The sequence below is a fragment of the Apus apus genome, chromosome W (assembly GCF_020740795.1).
Source record: "Apus apus isolate bApuApu2 chromosome W, bApuApu2.pri.cur, whole genome shotgun sequence".
Lineage (NCBI taxonomy): Eukaryota > Metazoa > Chordata > Aves > Apodiformes > Apodidae > Apus > Apus apus.
In genome coordinates this window covers 1,197,593-1,213,944 of record NC_067311.1, presented here as the reverse complement: position 1 = coordinate 1,213,944, position 16,352 = coordinate 1,197,593, and the positions used below count along the sequence as shown (strand labels likewise).

Genomic DNA, 16,352 nt, shown 5'->3' with positions numbered 1-16,352 from the left:
TCAGTTCTTGAGATCCTCCTGTCACTCCAGAAATAGTGTTGGGTTCTGCCCCTTTATGATTCCATGGCATTAAGGTGCACCGTGCACCACTATCCACCAAGGCTCTATACTTTTGTGGTTCTCATGTGCCAGACCACCGAATCCACACAGTCCAATAAACTCAGTTGTCCCTCTCCTCCCCCTGGCTGGAGGCACGGCACCTCTAATATTGAGCATTTCAGGTCGATGCTACATTCTGGTTGAAGGACCAGTTGCTGGAGACTGGAGCAGCCCTTCCTGGAAGGACCATCTCCTGCATTTCTTCTATCTAGCAGCTCTTCTCACACACATCTTGAAAACAGCATGGCCCAGTTCCTTATGTCCTCTTCATAATAATCATGACACATGAGAGACCACAGGTGGCATCCAAGTGGGTCCTGTCTCTCACTGCTGTCTCATAGCAGGACATCTCCCAATTGCTGCAACATGAGCCAAATTTCTCTAGAGAGATACTGGGGTTGACCTTCCCATCTGTTTGGCATCTTGTTCCATCAGTCATTTTTTCAATGGCTGAGGGGTGGAACTAATGGAACGTGTCTCTGTATTGTCATGCTTTTAAAGCCAACTCAAGCACAGTTGGTCTTTTGTAGTCATCAAAACATTGCTTGAAGGAGCATATGTTGGTATATGCTGCTGGTACAGCCTGAGCAAACCTCTGGCACACGGGCGACGACACAGGATGTCATCAGGATTTGTAATCCCCTTGTTATCATAGATCACCTCATCCACAGCTAATTCTCTCAAACACGTGACGGCTCTCTCAAAAGAGTGGGCGCTCTGGTTCAGTGCCAGTCCATGTCTCCCTCATGGGGATATCTCTCCATTACAGCTGAAAGAAGTCCCTCTCTTGCTACCAATTCCTCTATCAGTACTAGCATCTCTGGCCAGGGATTCCAACTGCATGGCTTCTCTTTTATCTACATCATAAGTATCAGCCCCACTATCAAAGCATCAGAGGACACAAGAAAAAAACAGCTCACCTTCATTGTGGGTAAAGTCCTTTACCATGAGGCACAAACCACTGCCCCTTGCCCTCTCGCTACACACCTGTGTAAAAAGCCCTACCCCAGCTTTCTTGTAGGCCCCCTTCAGATATTGCAAAGTTGCTGTAAGGTCACCACGGAGCCTCCTCTTCTCTAGGCTGAACAACCCCAGCTTCCTCCACCTATCTTCATAGGGGAGGTGCTCCAGCCCTCTGATCATCTTCATGGGTCTCCTCTGGACGTGCTCGAGGAGTTCTTTGTCCTTCTTATGTTGGGGACTCCAGAATTTGACACAGTAGTCCAGGTGGGGTCTCACCAGAGCAGAGGGGGAGAATCACCTCTCTTGACCTGCTGGCTATGCTTCTTTTAATGCAGCCCAGGATACAGTTGTCTTTCTGGGCTGGAAGTGCACATTGACAGCTCATGTTAAACCTCTGGTCCACCACTACCCCCAAGTCCTTCTCCTCTGGGCTGTCCTCAATCCTTATTCTTCCCAACACGTATTCATGCATGGGATCGCCTCGACCCAGGTGCAGAACCTTGCACTTGGCCTTGGCAAACTTAATGCAGTTTGCACAAGCCCACCTCTCTAGCCTGCCAAGGTCCCTCTGGATGGCACCCTTTCCCTCCAGCATGTTGACTTCACCGCACAGTTTGGCATCATCAGCAAGCTCGCTGAGGGTGCACTCGATTCCACTTTCCACGTTGCCAACAAAGATATAACACTGGTCCAAGTACAGACCCTCGGGGAATACCACTCCTCACAGATCTCCATTTGGACTTTGAGCCATTGATCACTACTCTTTGGGTGTGACCATCCAGCCAATTCCTTATCCAAGGAGCAGTCCATCCATCAAATCCATATTGCTCCAGGTTTGAGACCAGAATGTTCCACGGGACAGTGTCAAAAGCTTTGCACAGGTCCAGGTAGATGACATCTGTTGCTCTGCCTTTGTCCACCGAGGCTGTGACCCTAACATAAAAGGCCACCGTATTAGTCAGGCAGGACTTGCCCTTAGCGAAGCCGCGTTGGATGACACCAATCACCCCTTTGCTGTTCTCATGCCTTAGCAGAGGCTTCAGGACGATGTGCTCCAAGATCTTGCCAGGCACAGAGGTGAGACTCACTGGCCTGTAGTTCTCTGGGCCTTCTTTTTTTCCTTTCTTGAAAATAGGGGTTACATTTCCCCATTTCCAGTCAGCAGGAACTTGACCAGACTGACATGACTTCTCAAATATGATAGGCAGGGGCTTTGCAACTTCATCCACCAGTTCTTGCAGGAGCCAGGGGAATCCTATTGGGTCCCATGGACTTGTTCACTTTTAGGTGGTCTCGAACCTCCTCTTCATCTACAGTGGGGGGAATCCTCCTTCTCCCAGTTCCTGCCTTTGGTTTCTGCAACATGGGGAGTGTGATCAGAGTCCTTGCTGGTGAAGACTGAGGAAAAGTAATCATCAAGTAACTTAGCCTTCCCTACATCTTGGATGACCAGCTCTCCTGTTTCCTTCTGAGGTGGGCCCACATTTTCCCTAGTCTTCCTTCCATCATTAATGTACCTATAGAATCTTTTCGTATTGCCCTTCCCTTCCCAGATCCAGTTCTCTCTGTGCTTTTGCTTTCCTAACCTGATCTCTTGCTTCTACTACTACTTCTCTGTACTTCTCCAAAGGTATCTGGCCTTGCTTCCACCCTCTTTAAATTTTGTTTTTACACCTGTGTCCAGGAGTGCCTTGCTCACCCACACAGGCCTCCTGGCACTCCTGCCTGCCTTCCTCTTTGTAGGGACACATTGGTCCTGAGCACGCAGGAAGTTTTCCATGAATATGGACCAGCTTTCTGTGGGACACCAGCTACAGACTGTGGGTGGCCTTGATCTCGACAAACTACATCTGTGCCCTTGACAGTTAGAGATAAACAAGTTTGAGGGAAAGAAGGTATGTGAGATACGGATGTGTGTTGACATTCCTGTAAGAAAATGTAAGCTTGTAGCTTATCATAGAATAAGATAGAATGCGTGAACAGAAGCTGTTAAACAATGGGAAGGAAACGTAAGGTGCGTGGACAGGAGAGCAAAGTATGAAAATGCAACGTAACCCTTAATAAACCGCTGACGCTTGTGACCATCATGGGGTGTCAGCTGTGTGTCCGCCGCAGCTTTCCTGGGCTCCTTTCCCATCCAGAGCTTTGTCCCATTCGACCCTACCAAGCAGATCCTTGAAGACATCAAAGTCTGCCCTTTTAAAATCAAGGGTGCTCAGCTTACTAGGTACTTCTCTCGCTATCCTAAGGATCTTGAATTCTATAGTGTCATGGTCACTGCAGCCTAGTCTCCCATTGAGTTTCACATCACTCACCAGCCCATCTCTGTTGGTGAGAACAAGGTCCAGCAAAGCTCCTTTTCTGGTTTCTTCCTCAATCATTTAGAGGAGGAAGTTGTCATCAATGCACTCGAGGAACTTCCTGGAATGCTGGTGCTTTGCTATGTTGTCCCTCCAGCAGACGTCAGGGTGACTAAAGTCCCCCATGAGGACCGTGGCTTGCGAGCGCAAAGCGGCTCCTATCTGTCTAAAGAGGGTCTCATCCAGTTGGTCATCCTGGTTGGGTGGCCGGTAGCAGTTGATGCTTCTTTGCTTTGCTCCTAGTCACAGTATTAATTTCAATTTCACTTGTTTGGATCAAATGGAAGTGGCCTCGGTCTTTGCTGCAGCAGTGGTGGTGGCAGCAGACTTGCCTGTGGGGGAGTGGCAGCAAGTGGAACAACATCTTGCTCTACACATCCACAAAACATTCTAAACGTTCAGCAGCAGCATCCCTACTGAAAGAATGCTATTCAGATCAAAAGCCAGGAAATTCAGCCCAAGAGAAAACACAGAGGTAAAACTGAACCTGCTACTGCCGTTATCAATGCAGACCTTTCTGTTCACATGAGGATTTGTACTGTACACATACAGTGCCACCATAGAGATTAGTACCAAAACACCTGTAATCACTAGATAGGTTATTATACAGTTGATTACGGCTATACTCTGGTCAATAAACCATAAAACAATAACAAGAGCAGCTACACAGAGCAGTATTATCCCAGCTGCATACCACATATACAACTGCATATTGGGAAAAAGGTCCAGCAAGAACATTGCAGATATGGTCTGTCCAGCTTTCAACTCGGCAGAAGTGTTGCCCATAGCTACCTGAGGGAAGCCTCCCATCAGAGGTAGAATTTTAAACATTCACCAATTAAACCAGCAACAACAGTGCTCTCAATCCCCTCCCACCCACTGAGGAAAAGGAGAGAACAAAGAGAGGGGCTTTCCAGATTGAAAACTAAACTAGACAGCTTTAATTCAATAACGATGATTATTAAAAATATGTACAACTGTCTCAGCCTGTCTTCATAGGAGAGGTGCTCCAGCACTTTGACCTTCTTGGTTTTTTCTTTTGAAAACTTTTTTTATTCAAATAATAATAATATTAAAGAAAATATTTACTTCTTCTCTTACTGATGTGGCTGCAAATTCTCTCCTATTGGAGGCAGATCTAGCATTTTCCAGTTTGGCACGGTAAGTCTGTGTAAGCTATTCTTGGCACAGTTTCATTTGTGCATCGTGTTGCTCTTGTATTTCACCAAGAGCTTGGGTCAGTTTTTGTTGCTATTCAACTCAACACCCAGAAGAACCAAGGAGAACTAAGCAAGTTTCATGTTTGCTTCTTGCTTTGTAATTTCCTTCTCATACATGTTTTTGTGTCAATCCAAGTCCTCAATGAGACTCTGACAACTGTGTTCAAGATCCACCTTCTGTAAGGTTTCATTTGCAAGCTGTTCCTTGGCAGCAGCTACAGCAGCTTCAAGCTGCACAATTTGACCTTTTAAATCCCCAGTTTCTCCCCTCAGACTTTGGTTCTCACCAAGTACAGCTTATATAGCATTGAGGGCTACTTCAATCTCTCTGAGTTTCACTTGTACTCCATTTTGGTCAGATTCCTTTTTTGCATAGCTGCCCCTCAGCTGTTCATGATCAGTACAGTTTTTGCACAGCTTGATCTCATTTGGATTGAGTGGGAGTGACCTTGGTCTTTGCAGCAGCAGTGGCAGCAGACTTCCTGTGGGGGAGTGGCAGTAAGTAGAAAAACATCTTGCTCTACACATCCACAATACATTCTAAACGTTCAGCAGAAGCCTCCCTACTGAAACAATACTATTCAGATCAAAAGCCAGGAGATTCAGCCCAAGAGAAAACACAGAGGTAAAACTGAACCTGCTACTGCCGTTATCAATGCAGTTGATTATGGCTATACTCTGGTCAATAAACCATAAAACAATAACAAGAGCAGCTACACAGAGCAGTATTATCCCAGCTGCATACCACAAATACAACTACATATTGGGAAAAAGGTCCAGCAAGAACATTGCAGATATGGTCTGTCCAGCTTTCAGCCCATCAACATATTCAGCAGAAGCATTGCCCATAGCTACCTGAGGGAAGCCTCCCATCAGAGGTAGAATTTTAAATATTCACCAATTAGTCAGAATTTATAGCTTGGGCTTAAGATACAGCCTCACATTTGGGCGCAAAAAAATCTCTTGTCACGGTTTGACTCAGGATCAGGAATTAAACCAGCAACAATAATGCTCTCAATCCCCTCCCCCTCCCACCCACTTAGGAAAAGGAGAGAACCAAGAGGGGCTTTCCAGACTGAAAACTAGACAGCTTTAATTAAATAACGATGATTATGACAATTATGTACAACTGTATACAAGTATGCGCAGGAATGCACAAAACCCTATTGCCTCCCCCCAACCCCCAGAAACTCCCACAGCACTCTCCTCAGCTGTGAGGAGTTCTGAGAAGCCCTAGACTGCTCTGCCAGAGATAGAGGCAGATCAGATAGGAGCTGAAGGTAAAGTTATGAGGGTAAAGAAGGTATGGGCCAAGGGATCAAAGGAGACTGATAAACACAGTCCTCCCTAGATGCTGGCCATGAAAGGAAAAGAGGAAGACATTTGACTTCAGTGGTCCCCGACTTTATACCGAGTCTCACGTAGATATATGGAATCCTCGTGTTTGCCAGTTTTCCTTCTCATCTAGTCCACTCCACCCTACGGGAGGGTTGCAGATATGACTCTGCTGCTGCTGTAGCGCCCAACACAGTAAATCCAACAAGCAGAGCAAAGCGTCCTTGCTGACTCAGCAGTATCTCTAAACATTCCAGCATTAACAGTCCACTAGCTGGAAGACTTGCTGCTTACAAGAATTCACTGATGGAAGGGAAAAAAAGAAAAGAAAAAAAAAAATCAGTAAAAAGAAAACTGGCTTCATCTGGGCTCAAACCAGGACCCCAGGAAATGGAAAATGTACAACATTCAAACATCTGTACTCCCAGGCAAGAAGAAATTCCACTCCAAAATCTGAAAAATCTCAGCCATTGCTCCCAAACACAAGGTGTGAGGCCTGAAAGCTACTGCTGGCCCTAACCTTCCCCAAAACCCCCTTCAAAGCCTGATAAACACTGGGGCTCCAGCCTTGACCTAAAAGGTCAAGCATATATACACCCACACTCCTTGCCTCACCAAAATTCAGCTCCAAAATGTGAAAAAAAAAAAAAAAAAACAAACAAACCAAAACTATTGCTCGCAAACACAAAGTGTGAGCCCTGAAAGCTAGTGCTGGCCCTCTCCATTCCCTAAATCCCTAGCAGCTTTTCTAGAAGATACTAATACCTTCTAGTTTATCCAGTCCTATGCATTTGCCAAGTAGGAATACATTTAACCATTATCGCTGTCAGAGGTTTCATCAGTTACCTGTTCAATGTTAGTTGGGTTCACGGTTCCCATTACAACAGAACACAAACTGCTGTCAGAGCTTGCCTTGCCTTCAACATTCAGAAGAAATATTCAATATTTTCCTTCTTTTGCATCTGCTACCATGGAAGGTGTGATGGAGCTTAGGGATGACAAAAAGAGAGAACACTTAGGTCCATGAAACACACAGCCATGAAACTTTCTGATCTTTCCAGAGGACATCCACTCACATAACAGTGTACAAGGTACTCATGCAGGCCAAGCAAGTGCTGTGGCTACAGCAGCTCCAGAGAGCTCAAAAGTGCCTGCAAGCTTCATCAGTAACAAGTCTAGAGAGCATCTTCAAGGGCATTTAGTCCTATGCCTATGTAAGCCAGGTTAAGCAGTTCCACTCAGTAATTACTGCCACTGAAGCACTTATTCTTCCCAGCTGCATTAGTGAAAAGGAGACAGCCTTTGTGTAACCCCTGTGGGGGAAGAGGACTCTGCATTGCTCAACCATGATAGCAGGTGAAGCAATGCTGGCACTATTTTGGGATGAGATCAACATTACCAGTGTTTTACATACACTTACTTTCTGCAGTCTACAATAAAAAACACCACTTTTTAGGCTCCAACTACTGCAAGAAAGAGAAGTTCAGAGCAATAGGCCCTACAATAACTGGAGGCAAGCACAGGTTGCATCCACTGCAACCTACACATCTGAAACAGCACATTTTTGTTTAAAAAAGAAAAAGTGCCAGTTCATAGTCAGAAAGATAGCACAACAAACACCACCAAGGACAAGCAAACAGAAATAACAACAGCTGGGAGAGGAATTTAAAACTGCTGCCTTTTGTTGTGTGCTATTAGTCACACATCAAGCTTATAGATACATAGAGTGTGTACATATATATATATAGACAGAAATAAGTATACATAGATACCTTAAATAGAGGTTCTGTAACTCCCTCCTGCCTACCTCATAAAGCAACAGGCTAAAGCTAGTTAAAACACATGATCCTTCATTGGATAAGGATGAGAAGCAGCTTTGAAAAACACAGCAAAGTCACACCAGTAAAAACATAAGAAAACAGTCAGGCCCTGTGCTTTACTTAGGAGTTCTCAGGAAACTCAGGCTCCACTTACCTAACACACACAAACCCTCTGCAAGGAAAACACATCACACCAGACTTACTATGAGGTGAACCAGCTGAGGTCAGGAAGCAACCAGGGCTGATCCTGCCTGCCTTATTTCATGGGGAAACTGAAATGCTGTGAATTCACTGGGCTTTTCTTCAGCATAGCTCACACACACTGGTTACTCTAAGGTTACATCTTCCTTGATCCTTTCCAGTGTTTTTTTTTTGTTGCAAACAGGAAGAGAAGCCCAACAAGGACCCACACTGAGCAGCCACATCTCTACAAGTAAGAAAAAGAATTCATATATGCCCCTACTTAAGCAAAAAAGCATCACCAAACCAGGACTGATCTTTTGCTGTTTCTCCTCTTGCTCTCATCTGGGGGGTCCCCTTCCCAACTGCTCAGCTCACCTTTCAGGAGAAACTGCTGCTTCCAAATGGCAATATCATAAGCACCTGTGAGAGAACTTAATTGGAACTAATCATCTGTTGGTTGTCTGTGACCTGAGGAGCCACAGCAATTACTTCAGTCAAAAAAAAACCGGGGGGGGGGAGGGGGCATTGCTGCTTTTCAGAAAAATGAACTCAGCTACTCCCTAAAGGAAAGTTCTAAAAGAGACAGAACCTCTCAAATACAAGTTAAATACAAGTCAGCAAAATCACCATAACCAACCATCTATTATTACCATAGATAATCACATCTCTAACAGTAATATATGTATATGCTCAAAGTAAGACTTCTTGTGCTAGTGTTGATATGATTACAGAATTATTTGTTACCAACATAGACAAGGTAGGCACTACCGTTAAGATAGTGTCCTGGTTTGAGCCAGGATGAAGCCAATTTCCCTTTTTACTGATTTTTTTTTCTTCAGTGAGCTTTCTTTTAACTAGCAACATTCTGTTCTAGCTAGGCTGATAAGACATTTTAATGTTTTTGTAACTGCTGGGTCTTCAAGGTTGCACCTTCACTCTGCTGGTTCAGACACTATGGGGAGACCTATGACACCCCCCCCCCCCCACCCCCCCCGTAGGAGGCTGTATTAGACAGCATAATTGGCCAGAGATATTCCATTCCATATATCTACATAAGCTCAGAGGAAGGTCAGAGATCACAGAAGACAACTTCCTTCCTTCTTCTTCTTCCCTTCTCTTCCGTCCATGGTTGGCGTCTGGGGAGGACTCCATCCATCCATCACCATCGACCCTTAGACTTGAGCTCTCCTGACCCTCATCACTCTGTGCTTTCTCCAGCAGCAGTCCGGAATTCTCCGGGACTGTTCACAGCTCAGGGGAGTGCTGTGGGAGTTGCTGGGGATGGGGGGAGGCAAGAGGCTTTTGCACATATCTGAACATATTTTTATATAATTGCATATATTTTCTTATATCATTAGTGTTTAATTAAAGCTGTGTAGTTTAGTTTTCAATCCAGCCAAGTCTCTCACTTTTTCTCTCTCTCCTTCCCTACCTGGGTGGGAGGGGGAGGGGATCGAGAGCATTATTGTTGAACCTGAATCAAATGGTGACAGATGTACAGTTTTCCAATGTACAGTTGTTCACTGTATTGTGTTCCAAGTAGTTGCAGATTACTTGTGTTCTATGCAACACCCTGTCCTAGCCACTACTGTGTCCTGCTTTAAATACATTTGTAAAAATAATTTCTGTTTAGTTAGACTTTAAGACTGAAGTATTTTCATTGACTAAACAGAATTTTTACAGCAGTTTCTTCATGCTAATTTTCTGAAATGAGTTCTAATAATTCCTGTGTATTCCTCTAGAACTTGCATACTAAAACTGGTGATGGGGGGGAAAAAGTCTGTGCCTCTAAAGCTCTTAGAAAATGGAAGGGATGAGTCTGCCAGTTCAGAAACGTGGGACAATGCAGGTGATCATGTAATCCAGACAGAGTCTGCTGTCAAAAAAGAAGACCGTCTTAGGAAAAGCAAAGAAGATTTGGCAGAAGAGCTTGGGAAAAGTTTGGGATTTTTTTTTTTTGTTTATTTTTAAATAAATGGTCATTTCTTTCAGAGAACAAATTACAATTTCTATCATAAGATGCCTCTTGTAATCTGCATACATCAAAAGTTACTTTTTACTGTCCAATAGTAATCAGTGTCACTAAGTTTTGAGGATGACTGCCCTTTTAAGTACACCCTGAAAGCATGGAGCTTGTGCAATTATCATACTTGGAAATCATAGTTAAGTGAATAATACTTTTGGCAGAATCCTAGTATGGTTTTTATCTCCTTTCATAATTGAATCTATGAACCACTGCATATATTAAGAATTCAACAGTCCTTTTTGTTTCTGAACTTATGCAGGTTAAATATTTAATAGGGGCTTGGGAATTTTAAGCAGGAATTAAAGTATTTCCTCTTTTAGGTGTTTTATTTAAGATTTAACTGAAGAATTCCAATAGTTACTGTAAATTGTGCCACCATGTGATTTGGAAAGTAAATTTCATCTTCAGGTAAAATGGCACTGTTATTTTTAATCTGCTGGAATGTTCTGGTTATGTAAATATAGCTCTAGTTGGCATGCATATGCAGTTCTTGCCTAGTGTCTTAAATATATTCTGAACATACTTTATTATTTTAGCAATTGCTTCATAGATGAGGAAGGAACTCAGAATTTAATTCTGATTTCAGTCCCCTATCTTAATTTTGTATTTATAGGGCACTGTTGTCATTGTGAGCCTAAGTAGTAAATGGCAGAAGAGTCGAGATTGCAGACTCTTCAGATAATTTGGAAAGTGGGATTTATTTTGAGCCATAACTGACAGAAAGAAAGAGGTTATTATTTTACTTTCACATTATTTGCCCTTCTCTAACATCCTACAGGTTACAAAAACAGTGATGTCTGACTCACCTGAGAGTTCTGAAGACAAAGGAATGGCGTTAGATCATCTCACTAGCTCACTGGCTTTTAACCCATTTTTAACAAGGAAACAAATTCCCCAAACTCCAGAAAATCTACATAAGTCTAAAGCTCTATTTTTCTAGTACTCGTTGATTAGAAATATTAGTTCACTGATACTGTACACATCATACAAGAAGAAAAAGATAATTATTTCAGTGAAGGTGCAACTTATCCTAATGGCTTGCTCTGTGATGCAGCATAGTAGGCCAGTAAGATATGACTACTGTGAAGTTAACAGTTTGTGGTTGTTTTTTTTCCTGTGTAGAATCTCCTTTATGTTGAGGAAGAAAACTAAGTGTAAACAACATAAAGCAGCCATATAAAGCTTCCTTCTTGGGTTGCTTATGTTACTGAAGGGGCAGAAGAAAAACAGAATGATTGAAAGCACTGACATTTTACCTTGTTTTGTTCCATTTAGTTACTGAAATTAGAAACTCATGGAGAAAAGCTATTCAGTCTGAGGACTCATCACAGAGCTGTCCCAAACTGAAGTAACGATAGAAGCAGCTCCAATGGATGCCAGACCTACAGTGCAGAAGGCAGCAGACTCGAGACTTGTGTGCTCTATCCCTGCATCACCTCTACCTGACTTTGATCTTCCCTTGTCAGAAAGGAAGTCCCAATTAAGTTCTACAGAATTTAGACCTCAAGAGCAGATGAGGCTAAATCACATAATTGAATCTCCAGTTTCAGAAATATCTGGAATGCTGGAGAGTGAGAGAACTGAAGCACAGGAACTGAAAAGTAGTATTTTGAACAAAAGTTGTGTAGAACATACCAAAGAACTGAAGAGCATGAATACTCCAAATATTTGTTCAGAAGACGATAGGGGAACAGGTGTTCTGCCCTCAGACCACTTTGAAGTTTCCTTAGTGGATGGGATGCTGCACAGGGATGTACCTTCATTGTTAAATTGTCAGTTGTGAAGCTAACCACTTTGGGATATGGAATGAGACACTTCCAGAAGAACTTAACACAGATTCCAACATATCTGCAAGCTCAGAAGGTAGCTTTTGTGTAACAGACAGTGTGTATGTAACAGACACTGTGTGACAGGTGGTTCAAAAAATAAGGGAGATGCTGAAAAATCAAAGCTAGATCTACAGTCCCCATTCAACACATAAAGCACTTGAAAGGACTGCATCTAGAAGTGAAGATAAGCTGCATCAAACACATAATGGAGGTAGGTGAATCTGTAACCTGTAGATCAGTTCTAAGTCATACACCAGAAAGAAGATGAACTTGTACAGTTGTCGCAAGCCGATGCCAGGGGGCTCGTCCAGGAGTCCTCTAAACAGTCCACAACAGTCCTCTAAAACTCTTCTGCTTGGATGAAGAATTTACTAAGATGCCATCACCAGTGGCTCTTAATGAAATAAAATATTCCCTGTCATCTTTGTTGGTATCCTGTCAACATCTGGGGGAAATGGCATCAATGATACACAAAGTTCCATTAGACTCAATACCTACATTGAAGGGTAAGTGTCCATGTACTTCAGCAACTTCAGATTCATTCTGCCGCTGGGTATACTATCGTAAATAACCTAGCCTGAGTAGCTGAACCATGCTGTAGGGGAATGGGTTATTTGTATCTTTATTCCTTCTGGAAGATCAGATACAAAAGCCATGGAAATGTGCTTCCTGTAGTTGTGTCAACATCTTGTAAGTAGGAGGAAGGTGCTCATCTGACTTTCTGAGGTAATATGCAGCTATTAGAAAAGACTTAAGGTTTAATAGCAATACAGTAATCTGAAGTTAAATTTTGAGAATTCACCAAGTTAGTTTGAAATAGTGTTTACTCAGGACAAATGTGGTTATTTAGAAATGTCTTGTGGGTAGTTGGAACTTCTGTGAGGTCAGTCAGGTGTTCAGTCTGTAATACTTTCATAATAAAAAATATGTTAATAAATATCCTGCATTCCAGCCTGCCTGTCCCCTCACCCCATTTCCAACAGTAGTGTCAACTTTGTTAAACCAGTAGTACAGTATTTAGTTACATGTGAGGTCAGTTTTTGAAATGCATTAGTAAAAATGAGCCAGTAATCGTTATACAGAGGGACTTTCACCAAAACAGGTGGTATGTAATGGAGTACTAGGAATTTAGCATAACTAATCTCAAAGAGTAGTGAGACTTATCCTTTGTGCAAAGTCTTGCTGCAATTTAGCTTTTGCTTGAAATTGTGTCTGAACTGATAGATGATTTTACCTAACTTGGAGCAGTTATCAAAATCAGAAGTACCATTTCATATATGCTTTTTTTAATATACACCAAATGCTTTTGGAACAGTATTTCGTCTATTACTTGAATATTGTAGAGTGCTAATTAATATCGTTTTTCTTCCAGATGAAGAGCAGTTGAATAAGAAGCCGGACACAAAGGAGCCATCATCAGGATAGAATTTGTAAAGCAGAAGCATAACAATAGTAGCACAGATATGGTTCACTTGAGCATGTAACATCGTCTTCATGCCCTGCCCCTCAGAAGAAAGAACCCTCCCAAATTTTACTTGGTGCTCTATGTTCATTGGATTCTTCGCTCTTATGGAGGCTTGTGGTTGATATTGCCACATTCTATATTACCTTTTCATTAGAGACTGAATTGTTTTTCAGCAACTTCCACGGAAGTTGTAATAATTTATGACTTGTAGTGTTAGTGCCTCCTTATTTTAAAATATTTTCTAGACATGTATGCCATTGGTATGTAAGTAACTGATAATACAGCTTGTGGCGGGATGGGAATGTAAAAGTTGAGGTTCCTGCAGATAAAGTTCTTATTGTAAAAATACTGGTCCCTAACCTGATGTGTTTACAGAGTTTTGAAGCATTGTGAAGTCAAGTTTTTCTGTTCTGGTATACCTTTCTCTTTCTTTCTTCAAAAACAGTTGCAAATATGTTTTAAGAAGAATCTCCACCTGTATTTGACATCTTCCTTATAAAGGAGAATTTGACAAGCTTTATGAAAAGAGATGTATGTGGCTGGTTGCGGAAGCTATAATAAGGCTAACATGTTAACAGCTAAGAGGGAAGTGTGTCTTATTAGCCCCTTTACATGTTGATCTAATCATGGTCAAACAGCTAGATAATTGGAACCTATTGGCTGTCTTCAACAAGCTCAGCTGTGTTCCTTGCAGACCTGGGCTCTAGAGCTTGGAGCTGGTGATTTCACAAAAGGTTCCTGTGGGGAACAGTCCATCTTCTCTCCCCCCACATAAGACTAAACAAAATGCCTTTCAAGCCAGCAAAACAAGAGTGGTGTCTTTTTGCTGATTTAGCTGAGGACAGACTGGAACAGGCCTCTTGCTCTACCAGATATGTCCATAGCAAGAAAAGAGCATAAGGGTATGATAACAGGCAGAAAAATGGACAATAGGTTAAAGACTGCCTCTGACAGAGTACATACCTGGCCAATGCTAATTGGCTAATTTGAACAGTGGTACTTTCTTGAACAGTGATTTCTGATCTATAAAAGAGGGCAAGATCTGCAGGCCGATGCTCTCTGCCTGCCCAGGAGGAGACCCTGCTGCAGTACCAGAAGCCGCCTGGAACACCAGCACCACTGCCCGGAGGAACCGAGAGGGAACATAGGGCTGCCCCGCGACTGCTGTCCAGAGAAACCAAAAGGGGGGGCTGCCTGTGCCCGCTCCGCGGGGACCCTGCCTGCTCCGTGGGGGTTCAAGCCTGCTCGCTGAGGACTGTCCGCTTCTGAGGGATTGCTGCCTGTCCGAGCCTAAACCAAACCGGACCAGAGTAGGAGCTTGCCCAGCCTACGCTTGCCGTCCTGCCTCAGAATTAGAGCTGTGTTTGCTGCATCTGCTGCTGCTGGGATTGGTCCCCCCCACGGATCTCCTGGCGAGCCCTGCCAGCCGCATCCCAGGAACCACACGCTACGGAAGGAGGGTAAATGTGCGCGTGCACACACTAACTTTCTTGCCGGGCTCAACTCCTACCCATTCACTCCACTGATTTTTACACCTCTCCCTCGGAGTGTGCATTTATTAAGACCATAGTACCTTTGAATCCCTTTTCCGATATATAAATAGACAGCCTCTCCTGAACCTTGATCCCTCAGTTTGTGTTGACCCTTAATAAACCAATTAATTAGTAAACTAAACATTGGTCTCAGTAATAATTTGTGAGCGTGGTGAGGGGGTATCCTAATCTACCCTCTAAGATACGGTCCTGCAGTTTTTGTTCCTCTGTGAGAGGCGAGCGCCACGTGTGACCCTTGGTCTCATTCACAAACGTCTCCACACTGAGGGGGGAAGTTGCGGAAGCATCCTGACAGCCGGTAGCCCCCAATACCGGCCCGGGGCAGTTCCCCAGGCAACTGTCAAGGCTTTCATGCCCTGGTCAAAAGATACTTGCAAGCCAGACCATAGAGCCCTGGTTGGGATGCCACCAGATGAACCTGGGCATACTGCCCCAGGGAAGGAGTTGGTCAGCTGGGATGTGGAGTCGTCTGTACCAGTGTCCTGTGCTCTGTCCCTGCTTCTGGAGGTTCCTAGATCTTCTGTTGTAATTGTCTCCAGGGACACCTACTGAAGAGTGATGGCTTTTTTTATTATTATTATTTTTTATATGTGTCACCGTTTGACTCAGGTCCGACAACAATGCTCTCGATCCCCTTCCCCCCCCCCCCCCCAGGTAGGGAAGGAGAGAGAGAAAAAGAGAGAGACTTGGCTGGATTGAAAACTAAACTACACAGCTTTAATTAAAACACTAATGAATCATACAAGAAAATATATACAATTATATACAGATATATTCAGATATGGGCAAAAACCTCTCGCCTCCCCCCACCCCCAGCAACTCCCACAGCACTCCCCTGAACTGGGAAGAGTCCCGAGGAATCCCGGAGCTGCTGCTGGAGAAAGCAGAGAGTTATGAGGGTCAGCAGAGCTCGAGCCTAAGGGTCGACGGTGATGGATGAGCAGAGTCCTCCCCGGACGCCGGCCATGGACGGAAGAGAAGGCGAGAAGAAGAAGGAAGCTGTCTTCTATGATCTCTGACCTTCCTTTGAGCTTACGTAGATATATGGAATGGAATATCTTTGGCCAATTTTGCTGTCTGTCTAACTCAGCCTCCCACGGGGGGGTCAGAGACCTCCCCATAGTGTCTGAGCCGGCGGAGTGAAGGTGTAACCTTGAAACCTTAGTAGTTAGAAAAACATTCCACTGTCTTATCAGCCTAGCAGAACACACAGTTGCTAGTTAAAAGAAAGCTTACTGAAGGAAAAAAAAATCAGTGAAAAGAAAAATTGGCTTAATCCTGGCTCAAACCAGGACAATATGTTTTTTTAATTCTGCTGGAGAGCATATGCCGGGAAAGTCTTGATCCATAATTGTTTTTCTTAGCAAATATGTCTACTGTATCACCTGAGCATTTGCATACAGTTCCATCTTTGAAGAAGTGCATTTGTCAGCTGTGCTCCTGTGGGTATGTAGAAGCGGCTGAGGGAAGGAGTTTGGAGTAGTGGTTACTTGGCTAGC

The 16,352-nt window shown here is 43.6% G+C and overlaps 1 pseudogene; it reads left to right on the top strand.

The window, feature by feature from the left end:
• Positions 1 to 9,744: 9,744 nt before the first annotated feature.
• Positions 9,745 to 13,260, top strand: LOC127395141 (HAUS augmin-like complex subunit 6; annotated as a pseudogene).
• Positions 13,261 to 16,352: the final 3,092 nt, after the last annotated feature.